Here is a 12,851-nt window from a genome sequence, read left to right on the forward strand (position 1 = left end):
GAGTACATAAAGACAATTCCCCTTTATTAGTCTGGTAGGGCTGACGTAACAAAGTGCCACAAGCTGGGTGGGCTTAAACAACAGGTATTTATTGTCTCACAATTTCAGAGGCTAGAAGTCCAAAATCAAGGTGTCAACTAGGTCACACTCCCTCTGAAGGCACTAGGAAAGGATTTGTTCCTGATCTTCTCTCTTACCTTCTGGTAGTTCCTTGGCTTTTGGTCACATGATCCCAATCCTCACATGGTGTTCTCCTTGTTTGTGTCTTTCTGTGTCCAAATCTCCACTTTTAATAAGGACACCAGTCATATTGAATTGGGGACCATGCTAATGACTTCATCTTAACTTTCATTTGCAAAGACCCTGTTGCCTAATAAGATCACATTTTAAGGAATTGTGGTTTAAGACAAATCTCTTTGGAGAGTCATAATTCAACCTATAAAGCCTCCCAATACTCACATGGAGTTGTTGTGACTCACTCCTCCTAAGGTCAATCTTTGTACGGAGCCCAAAGAGTCTTGGGGATGGCAGCCCCAAGGTTTGTGAGCATTGGCACAGCAATCCTCCCTATGGCTGCAGAGCATAGGACTGGCATGGAGCCACAGGGAGAGGAGTCCTTCCTGGAGGGCATTAGGGAATTTTTTACATAGAAAATACAAAATGTAGGCAGAGAGACCCACAATTGAATTTTGGGTATCTAGAAACTACAATAGTGACATGGTCTATTTATTAAGCACTTGAGTCATGCCAGTGTCTGGACTTGGATTTCCCCTTAGCAGACCCCAAGATGAGGATTTGAGTGCAATCATTTATTTGGGAAGTGGTCCAGGAGGCACCATGAGAAGGTGAAGCAGTGAGAAAGGGAGAGAGGAAAGCCAGTGGAGAGTGAGCAGATGTGTGTATTACCAGCGTGGGCAACTGGGGCTCAGGCCCATGGGAGGCCTCTCAGAGGCTGCATGGATCATGAACATGCCTTGGAGTGGAAGCTGGGACTTTTATCCAACAATTCCCATCTCTCATTGGTGGAGGATTCCTCCAGGGCCAAAGAACAAGCTCAGGCAGAAAGACGCAGGAAGCCACCAGCAGAATGACAGTTGACTGCAATTAACCTCCTGAGTGGACCACAGGGATGTGGGAGGGGCGCCAACAGCTTCTGGTGGCCCCATATGTGGCACTTGAACCTAAAATAGGTATTCTTATCTTCACTCTGCAAACAAGGAAATGAAGGTTGGGGGGTTAAAATTATCCCAAAAGTCATAATTTAGTAAGTAGCTTACCCAGGATCATAACTCATTTCTATATTATTTTTGGGCCAATATCCTGAAGCATCAAACTTTATGACTTCCCAACTGATCTGTGTTTTGTGTTATCTTACTCTGAAAAGACAGAATTTTTTTTCCGAGTTTGGTCTTAAACTAATAGTGACTCAAAGTAGAGACACACAGTGACTCTGTAGAAAGGTTACACCCCAATGCCAGCCTTGTGAAGATGAGCTTAGTTCTCTTGAAGTTTCTCTGCATGGTGCCCTGAGATTCATTTTTGAGGATATGTAGATAGGAGGGAGAGACCCCTGCCCAGACCCCCTGTTGAAAGCCTTTCATGGGAGCGTGGCTGGATGTCAGGGCAGAGCCCCATGGCAGCCACATCCAAGTTTCAGTTGGCACCCATGTGGTTCCCAGGCTTGCTGCTGCCTTATGTTCCCAGTCGTTCACAAGACCTGGGGCAACAGGGAGACCCTGAAGTGGGGCCGCTTAAGTCTTCCCATCACCTACCACTACGATGAGATTCTCCCCCGGTTGGCTTGGAGTGACAGTGATAGATTAAATGCACCAATTAAATTAGATCCTATTTTAAAGAGCTTGAGCTGGATTTACTTTTAATTATAGTGCTGTGCTTGCTGATGAGGTATTGTCGAGGACTTAACAATTGGTTGATTGTGCATCCGAGTGTTCAGAGAGCAGTTTCTGGGAGAGACTGGGGATGGGTTTCTTCCTAAGGAGCTCCTTGGGATAAGACAGAGGAGGGAGGAGGCAGGTTGAGAAGGAGAGAGGGAGGGGAATATGTCCTATCTCCACTGAGAATCCATCTCTCTTCTTCTTGTTTTCTGCTTTATGAGTCCCATGTTCTTTGGAAACTTAATGAGCCCAGCACAAGGTAGAGAAATGGGCCGGAGGCCATGGAGTCAAGCTGGCTTGGGGCCCCATAATGCCTCTGCTCCACTTAGCTGAATGTGCTACCTGGGCCCAGGTAACTAACCTGCCCTATCTGAGCCATGGTTTGCTTATAGTGTTTAATTAATTCATTCAACATGTATTTCTTGAGCTTCTAGGATGCACTAACATTGTTCTAGGTGATGAGAATAAAGCAGAAGAAAAAACAATAAAAACAAGTATCTGTCCTTGTGGAACACACATGCTCATGGCTGGAGTCAAGGTGCGGGGGCAGAAATAAACAAAGATAACACACAATATCACGTAGTGGGTGACAAATGCTAAGAGAGAAAATGAAGTGGATTTAAAACGTTGTGGGACAAGAGGCTCTATTTTTAGACAGTGGTCAGGAAAGGTCTCTCTGAGGATGGCATTTGAGCAAATTCTGGAAGCGAGTGAGGGGCTAATCCATGTGGCCATCTGGGAACAGCATTCTAGGCCAAAAAAAGAGTAAATACAAAGACCTTGTCCCTGGGCTGGTGGAGTCCCAGCTGTCCCCACTAGACCTTCTGCCATGCTAGCAGCCAAGCCGTGTCTGTGACCACTTCTCGCTGCCTTAAGGGAGACAGATTCTCAGACCTTTGTGATAGCCCTTCTGGAGGTTCAGCCACTGGAGGTGCTGACCTACATACAATCTGGCCCAGGAGGGAGTGCAGTGCCCATGTACTGATTAAGTGATGCATGCTCACAGTCCCCATTGAGTATGCTACTTTCAGGACCCAAATCTTTGCTGTAATGAAACAGAAGAAGGATTCAGAACAAAAACTCATGAGCCAAGTTTACACATAAATAGCTTTACTTGACAAGTACTGTGGACTATAAATCTAGATGCTTGGCTTTTGGTCTCTTCTTTGCCTGACATTTGCAAAGTAAGTAAATTTGGGCAAGTTTCTTACCCCTCTGAGCCTCAGTTTTGTGTTCTACAAAATGTAAAAATGAGAACACTGTACTAGACCTTGATGATATCTTGTAACTAAGGATAATGTTGGGAGCCAGACTTTGAGAATCATGGAATCATGGAAAAGGAGATTTAAAAAGGCCTAGGAAGAGGTCAGAGAAGCTCCCAGACTTAGCCCCCTGACATGGGAAAGTTTCCAGAAATCTTTGCTTCAGGCTTGGAAGCGACAGCCCCATCAGTGGCTGGAGTGGCAAAAGAGTTCTTCCCATGACTCAGTTAGGTTCTCCAGAAGCAGAATGAGATAAGAACCCAAGTGAAAATAGTTTATTTTGGAACTAATCCAAAAAAACACTAGTAAAGCGAGTGGAGAAATAAAAGAAGGCATCACCAAGTCAGTTGCCACTGTGGGCAACTGAAACTTAATCCTGCTAGAAACCACTGAAAGTCAACATGGAATGTGTGCCTCAGAGTTAGCCCACCTGAGGGTGATGAAGCTGGGGTATTTATATACCCAGTCCTGTCTGTCAATGGCCGAGGGTTGCTCTGCAAAATTAGGAGGGATGTTAATCCTTGGTACTTCTGGCTGTCAGCAGCAACAGGTAAAGTATGCTTCTTGTCCTAAGAAAGCCCTGAAGCAAGGGAATAAAGGAATTGGTGGCTGGAAGTTGGGTGGTATTCTTTAAATTATTAACGGCAAGGAGATATGGGCTGGATTCTGACACCATCTACTACAACCTCCAGAATACGCAACACTGCCCCAGATCAGCCTTGCAGGGAGAAGGCCCCGAGCTTATGCTCCAGACCCACATCATAGTGGGCCACCCCTCAGTTGCAAGTGACAGATCTGCTCCCTGATCCAAGGTCTACACTTGTGTGGTCAGGCCTCTGGCCTTTGGGAAGTATTAGGGACAGGAACCAGGAAAAGGAAACCCATCTAAGAGAGACAAAGCTTAGAGCTCCATGCAGTTCAGTTTGCCATAGAAGCACCATGTGCTCAGCCCCTCAGATAGTGGATGATCCTGGCAGGTGGGGATGGTTCTGTGTGACGTTCCCTGCAAGGAATGCTATACCCTGACTGTCAAGAGAGTAGCTGGCAGTATTGCCATGTCAACCAACAAGAGCCCACCCAAGGACAGAAGAGATGGAACAGAAACGGCCATTGCCAGGAAGTGCACCTCTATGGCAGGTGGCCAGAGCCAAGATAGTTAGTTTTCTTGCTCTTGACATTGTGATTGTGACCCATATTATGCACACACACACTCCCTACTCTAGGCTGGTTGGGCCCTGGAAAACACCTGTCATAATGTTGTGCCGACTTGCTGGGTAAGCAGGAACAAGTGGGTGTCTGTGTTTTCCCCTCCATAAAATGATTCAGATGGTACTGGTTCCTTGGCCTCCACCGTGGGAGGCAGCAAGAGCTGACGCAATCACGTCTGGGAGGCATTTGGAGCATCTTGAAAGAAAGAGGTTGTCAAGAATTCCTGTTATAAGATCCTAAAGTATTTTTTTCTTTTAATTTTAAACCTTATGAGTTTTCAAATTACATTTAAGGTATTTCAAACCAGCAGCTGTTCTGAGAGCTGCTGACCACAAAGTGAAGGTAAAAATAAAATTCGAATTAAGAAGATGTGCTCCTGACTTGTGGCCAGATTCCAGTTTGGATCTTAAAAGCTTCCTCCCTGGCCAGCTTCCTGTGCTGACCCCCAGGGTCACTTAGCTCTGAGCGGCTGTGTATTCTTTGCCATTAGATATTGAAAACAGGAAATGAAGGGGCCTGTCGGGGGATGGTGAAGCTTGAAACAACTTCAGAGAACAAGCTGATGAAGTCATAGATCTTATCTCCTTGCCTTTTCCTTGTCGGGTTTCTTTAAAGATAAGGTAGTGAATCAAAATGCGCTGCTTTTTTTTCAAGATGGAAGCAGAGGAGGATTTCTTTAATATCCCCTTCCCTTCCAGTGTTTCCAAAGATAACCAGATGAGAGAAATGCCTCGATCCTGTGCACGTGCATGTAAAATGCGATTACAGGACAATTTCCCCATCTTGGTCCCTGAAGGCTGGGGGAAGAGAGGGAGGAGAGATGACGCTTGGGATGGAGAGGAGGCAGGTAGCCATTCAGACTTGTGTTGTTGTGTATGATGATGATGATGTTGATGTTGTTGTTATTGTTGTTTTGTTAAGGCAGTGCTCAAGCTAGAGGTGTCGTTGTGGGCCTATGGCCAGTTTATACTGTAGAACTGAATGACGGGCACCGTCAGGGGCTGGAGGGAAAAGAAAAATCTTGTGTATTTGGATGGGACACATCCAGCTAGAATGCCAGTCCTGTGGGCATATACCTAAGTGCTAGATCCCCAGACTGGGCTGGCTCAGACAGCAGTATTATGTGGAGAGTGGCTGAAAGCACCCCAGGAGGACAAATGTGAGATGGGACCAAGGAGGGAAGGCAGGCATTGGAATTGGACACATAGGTCTGATGGGAGGGTGAAAGGCCATGGGTCATGAGCACAGGCGCTGAGAGGAACAGGCGTGGGACAGCTCAAGGGAGCAAAGATCTAGGGTGACTAAGAACACAGGCAGACCTCGGATCTCTTTGGGACTAGCAGACTTCAGTTCAAGTCACTCTGCCACAGGGATGTGATCCAAGCCTCAGTTTTATTTTCCATAAAACTGGTCAATATCTCTATCATGGGTTTGTTATGGAAAGAAAACAAGGTCACTTTTTTTTTTTTTTTAACATGCTTGAGGCTGTGAACTGTGCAGGGTGCTGTAAGGATGTATTTATGTAGTTCCACAAATTTGGTGCTCAGGGAGGAGCAGCCCGCCAGGTTAAAGGGAATACGCAAAAGTAGATGCTAAGCTTATTTATGAAACAGCTTCTTTGGCCTTTTGGTGAACCTAGAGAACAATTTACTTCTGGCAAGGCAAAACTGTGATGAGAAAAAGATTCTGGGCTTTGTGAGCTGTTTGGGGCAGCTCCCTGGGAAAGGAGGCCCCTTGACTCTCTTGAGCAGTAGACACCTGGCCTTGGCCCTGCCCTACCCTGCCAAGGGTGATAAATGTGGGTCAGGCCCTACAGAGGTCAGGCTTCTTCTCTCTTGAGGCAGTTAGGGAAGAGGAACTTGCAGGAAATGAAGTAAGAAGGGCTCTATGGGGTTAAAGGGACTGGGGAGGCATGGCAGGCAAAACACAGAGGGGATTGGGGATGGGAGAGGTTATACAGTGCAGGATCTACACAGCTATATAGAGGAGCCCAGGAGTGGGGATGTGAGAATAAACAGAATTAATTAGAGCAGAGAAAGGCAGCAGGCAGGGCAGCAGAGAGAGGAACACAGGGGATGGCTGTTCCAGGTTTGATTTCATGTGCAGTCCAGAGAACTGAAGGGCTGTTGCCTTTGTTGTTCTTTCTTCTGCTGAATAGCCTATCATAAATGAAAAAGCACAATCCACGGGCTATCTGCTTGTCACAAAAGAAGGAAAAGAGAAGATGAATTAGTATCCCCAGGAGAGGGACTCATCAAACAGGCTTGCTGTCCCCTCCCCACTTCTCTCCATCCCCTGCCCTGCATGGGGATGAAGGAAAGGTGAGAATGCTCCTTTCTTTTTCTGGAGCAACAAGAAGAGATTCTCTCTTCTACTGGATGGTAAAGGGCAAATACAGGACGCTCTGCTACTCCTGGGCTACCTACAACCCCTACAGGAAGGCCTGTGAGCACTTCAGCATACATAGGGTGGGTCGAGTGCCTCTGAACTGCATTGTACTGTGCTGGTTGCAGAGCAAGGCCCAGAATGGGGTGAGGGCATGGATAGGAAGCCTGGTAGGAGAAATGTTTGCCTAAGAACCCATTGTACCATGAGAGAGATCATGGCAGCCCAGGGTTGGAGGTTCTTAGGCAGTGGCTTCATTAAGCTCTTAGGCAGTGGCTCTGACATGAAAGAAAGGTGCCCATCCTGGCACCAAGTATCTGTCAATAGGCATTTTTTTTTCTTTTTGGTAAAGACGGAGGTCTCAATATGTTGCTCAGGCTGGTCTCGAACTCCTGTCCCCACGCCATCCCCTTGTCTCACCCCAAGTGCTGGGATTACAGGCGTGAGCCACCGCACCTGGCCAATAAGCATTTGTTCAACGAACAAATGAATGCTGGATGAGAGCAGAGGGGTAGCTAGGAGCAAGCACAGTGAGTGTGCCACCCTGTAACAGTGAGTAACTGACCTAAGAAGGAAGAATGTGGGGCCCCTGATGGATACAAGGCTCTGACTCTGGAGAGATGGGGAACTGAGCCCAGAGGAGCAAGCTATGCACAAGATGAGTGGATGAAGGACAGTCACATCTGAACAGGAACTGAGGAGGGGTGCTAGGGCAGGCTCACATAGGACCATCCTGGTGCGGCCAAGGAGAGAACTTCAAGCCAGAGTTCCAGAAATTTCACTGAGGTAACCAGAGCCAGTGACTATTCTTGGTACTGTTACTGGGGCCTTTTCTTATTCACACTCCAGCATGATGGGGGAAAAAAATAGATTATTTGAGAAACTCAGTTTATTCAGTTTCCTCAGTCTGAGGTATGTCTTTTTTTAATGTTCAACTTACTTTGATTAGAACTCCCCATCTTGCAATGTCTCTTCTCTAGCACCTGCTGCTACCCTTCCTTCTCTCTCTGCATCCCATAATGAGTCCAAGTGCTGCCAGAGCACATTTGCTCAAGGAGTCAGAAAAATTGAGAAAATCTTTTCCAGCCATGGTCTCATTATCATCATTCACCAAATGGTCCTTGTGTTCCTAGGAAACATGTTCCAGAATCTTAACAGAAGCTTGGTTTGGAACAGTCAGACTGGAAGCAGCCCAATATACATCAAAAAGGGCATGGATAGATGGATCAGCATATATTCATACAATGAAGTACTACACAGCAAGGAAAATGAGCAGCAACATGGATGGATCTCACAAATGTAATATTGAGCAAAAGAAGCCAGATACAAGAGTCCAGATCATATAAGTTCATTTACGTATCTATTTCAAAAGCAGGAAAAGGAAAATGTGGTGTTAGAAATTAAGATGTGTACAGTGGAAGAAAGGGGCGTGATAAGAAGAGGGCATGAAGGAGGCTTCTAGGGTGATTGTTTTGCTTTATGTCTTGACCCAGGTGGTGCTTGACACAGGTGGAGCTTGTGTGGTCATTAAGTGAGCTAGACACTCATGGATTGTGTACTTCTGCATATGTGTGTTTTAATTCATAATAAAAAAGTTTAAAGTCCATAATGCCATCACCCAGGAAACAGGGAAATGCTGGTGGTACACAGTCTAAGTCCCACTTTGCTCCATGCTGTGGAACTAGGCATGCAACTCCAAGATTTACATTTGTCTGTGGTAGTCCCAGACCACAGTAGAACTAGGCTCCTGGGTTTACTTTTGTTTCTAAATATCTGTTTTCTAGATGCCCTCCTAGGCAACTTTCCAAGGACACACCAGCTCAGCAATGCACCCTCTCTTTTCCTCTTCATGAATGAACACGAGGCTTCTTGCTTGGCAACATCATGCTCCTCAGTCCCTCAGGGATGGTCTAAAACCCCCAGAAAGAAGGTGTCAAGATTACTATCCCATTTTTCTTACAAGATCTCTTGTTCCTATGTACATTTGCCCTAACCTTCCCTAGAAAATATCAAGTTCCTCCTCCCTGAGCTTCATGGAGGGACAGTCTTTGACAAGCCTTCTCCATAGCAAGGGTTCTACTTGCCTTATAGCCACAAAACAAAAACGTCCAGCATCAGAGATGGGCTCTTCGTGAACAGAATCGTCTGCTCCCTGGGGATTTGAGGTCTCTTCTGCTAGATATGAGGCAGCCTTTAACTCTTAATGATTTGCTTAACTGCTTCCTTGGTTCCTGACCATGTAACTGCCCACTTTTGCCATTCGTAAGACTGACTATTTCTACAACAAAGATAATCTCTTTTGTCTCTGTATGTCCACTTGTAGCACAGTGGCAACTATGGCAAGACCCATCCTTACCCAACAAAACTCCGCCCAACCAACAGTGTTGATTGAAAGAATCAGTAAATAATGAGCCAATTAACAATCACCTCCATAGCCTGGCTGGTCAGAATTTCAAGGAATGTGACTGGAGTGGAAAGCTACCTTTTTGTTAAAATACCTGGAGAGGAGGTGAAGGGGAAGGACAGAGGGAGAAGAAGGAAGAGAGAGAAAGGGAGATTAAGGAGGGGAAAGGGAAAGGAAGGTCAAGGGTACAGGGAGAGAAAGAGGAGGAGAGGAAGAAAGAGAAAGGTGGGGAGAGGTTGGGGGAAGTGCAGGGGGCAAAGGAAGGACAGAGGGAGGGGAAGGGAGAGGAAAAGGAAGAAAAGAGGAGGAGAAGGAGGAGAAGAAAAGGAAAAGGAGAAAGAGAATGACGCTCTTGGTAAGAGCCAGGAAAGTCATTAGTTAAGCAAAGAGCATCCAGTTCATGGGCTTCCAGGATGGTTAGCCTTAAGCCAAAGACCCATGTTGAACCAGCAAGAATGCAAAACCTTTGTAGCAAGCCAATTTCTATTAGCCAGGGAGGCATGCCTCCACATAGAGGAGCATGGCCACATAAGTACAAGGAGATTTGTCATCCAATTGAAAAGTGTTGTAATCCAAGTAATTTATTTCCAAAGTTAGGAGGACTTCAAGTTCAGCCTAATATCATCAACTCACAAAACACACTCCCTTATCACACACACTCATACCTGCTTTCTCAGACCATATAAAAATAGGGCCTGCAGGCCTCAGCTTCCTTTCTCCATCTGTCCACTCCTCACCATACCACAATTCTCCTTTCACAACCCTAGGTTCTCAAGTATTTCCTAGATGATCAGTGGGAGGCCTGTGCCCCTTTCCTTGATGTGAATCTCTTTACTCACCTCCTACCAACAGCCTCCTTTCATCCAGGAATTGGTAAGAACATGACTGGTGAATCCATTTGTAGAAATGCAGTTGCTCATAGTATTAGTTAAAGTAAAGCCAGAACGAGCCTAACACAATGGAAGTGTTTTTTTTGTTTTTTTGTTTTTTTTTCAGATAAAGTACACTTGGTGGAAGAAGCAGGGACTTTTCTTCACACAGTCACTGAGGTGTTCAAACCTATGGAGAGCTCTGCCTCTCTGACAGTAGAAATTCTAATTCCATTAGTTCAGGGTGGGATGTGTGCACAGAATTTTGTTTTAAGTATCCCGGTGTCTCTCATGGGCAGCCAGGGCTGAGAATCTCCTCCTGTCTTCCAACACCATTGTGGGCATCAATATCCAACCCCCAGATATGGGAAATGGAAGAAACACATCAAAGGACCATGTGGGAAATACAGATAGTTTTTGACCTACAGTGGTTCGACTTACTATGATTAGGCTTACAATTTTATGACTTTACAATGGTGTGAAAGTGATACGCACTCAGTAGAAATTATACTTCAAGTATCCATACAACCATTCTCTTTGTCACTTTCAGTATAGTGTTAAATAAATTACATGAGATATTTAACATTTTATTATAAAACATGCTTTGTATTAGATAATTTTGCCCAATCATAGGCAAACGTGTTCTGAGCACATTTAAGGTAGGCTATGAGGTTCTGTAGGTTGGGTGCATTAAATGCATTTTCAACTTATAATATTTTCCAATTACAGTGAGTTTTTCACAGCATAACCCCATCATAAGTAAAGGAGCATCTGTATTTATGGATCGGACCAGGAAGTAATATACATCACTTCTGTCTACATGTAATGGGCCAGAAGTCAGTCACATGGCCACACTTCACCCCAAGGACCACTGGGAAACATAGTCCAGTTGAGTACCCAGGAACAAAGCAAAATGTTTTTGAGGGACATCTAGCTAGTCTCCACATACCCAAGATTATTGCTGTCTCTGAAATATGATCTTAAATTTAGAGAATACATCTCATTTTTGTTTGTTTGTTTTGTATGACAAAAATGATATGCAGACTGAGGGAGTTATGAGTTCTAGAAGTTCCTGGGGAGTTAATGGCATGGCCCTCTATTGACGTAGTCTGACTTGGAGATTGTGAATGATGCAATGTTCATTAACCTTTGGGCTGATCCAGGGATGTAGCCACAGAACTAATGGCTGCTGGAGGAGGTTATGGTGAGGACTGGGGAGACAAGAGTCCTCTAGAAAATAATGTGAGAGTCAAGGCTGTGCATGGCAGAACAGAACCTGGGGGAGCAGGGAGAAACAACTGGAAGAAGAGAGAAGAGGAGAAGGGCCGTAGCCTCAAAAATGGGTGAAACCATATACACTGTGGAATACTATGCAGCCATAAAAAGGATGAGTTCATGTCCTTTGCAGGGACATGGATGAAGCTGGAAACCGTCATTCTCGGCAAACTATCACAAGGACAGAAAACCAAACACCGCATGTTCTCACTCATAGATGGGAATTGAACAATGAGTACACTTGGACACAGGGCAGGGAACACCACACACCAGGGCCTATCGGGGGGTGGGGGGGCTGGGGGAGGGATAGCATTAGGAGAAATACCTAATGTAAATGAGGAGTTGATGGGTGCAGCACACCAACATGGCACATGTATACCTATGTATCAAACCTGCACATTGTGCACATGTACCCTAGAACTTAAAGTTAAAAAAAATGGATGAAACACAGCCCTTGTCTTTAGGAATTCATAAACTCTGGGGAAATAACAGGTCTGTGCCCAGGTCCTCGTAGTGGAATGCTAACTGAATGAATGAATGGGTCTAATGCACAGCCTGGTCTTTCAGGCCAAGAGTTTTTCAAAGTTATTGTGCCACTGAGACTTTTGAGAGTGAATAAGGTTGCTAACTAGATAAGGTACTGAAGTAACAGAAATAAACTGGCACTGTCTCAGGAAAACTGGACAAAATAGTCACCCCATTCATGGAAGTCCTATCAATCCATACACCGTGGGCATTCCCTCCAGGGCCCACCCTCTGAAAAAGGTGGACATGATTTGAGGCTTGTGGGACTTTCTTGCAAACATATGTGCTCCATAAAGCTGAGAAGCTGCAGATGTCCTTGCAATAAAATTCCATAAACTAACACCTTTTCCTCAGCAACTAAGAGGTTCTGGACACCTACTCACTGCTTAAGCTCTTCTTTTATCATTTATGAGCATTTCCCAAACATCTCCTTCTCAAGCCTTCACAGAAGTCGGTTGAATCTGAAACTCTTAGCAGGTCCCTGAACCATACAGCTAAAAAATTACATGCCATGCACATCTGCAGTGAGGAACGTGAGGCTTTCTAGGGGAGATTTATTGCCTCCCTTCCCTCCACCTCTTGGAAGGTTTCTGGATGCTGTTCCTTGTGTATAGCATGTGCCTCCGGCTTATCACTACAGTAAGTATAAAAGCAATTAATTTTTCCCCCTTTTGGAAAGCGGAAGTTTTAACTGCACTTGAATACCATTTGCATTTCTGATTTCTATCAAGTTCACACTTCCAGCAAAGAGAGTCCTGCTGATATAATTTTTTTATTGCATATTCTCTAGTAGGAAGCTGCTTCTTTTGTCTCCAAAGCAGAAAACATGTACACATTGGGAGGTGCTCACCTCTTGACCTCTGCTTCAGGTTAAATCACCTTATTGGTATTAGGGAGGTGAGGACAGGTGTGGAAACTTGGAGCAGGGCCCTCCTGCATTTTTATATAGATGCTCACATATGCTGAGCTTGTGAAAATTAGTTGCCCGATTTGAGTGAGGTGGGCAGGTTTCAAAAGCCATGTCTTT

Source organism: Pongo abelii, chromosome X (genome assembly GCF_028885655.2).
Source record: "Pongo abelii isolate AG06213 chromosome X, NHGRI_mPonAbe1-v2.0_pri, whole genome shotgun sequence".
NCBI classification, from domain to species: Eukaryota; Metazoa; Chordata; class Mammalia; order Primates; family Hominidae; genus Pongo; species Pongo abelii.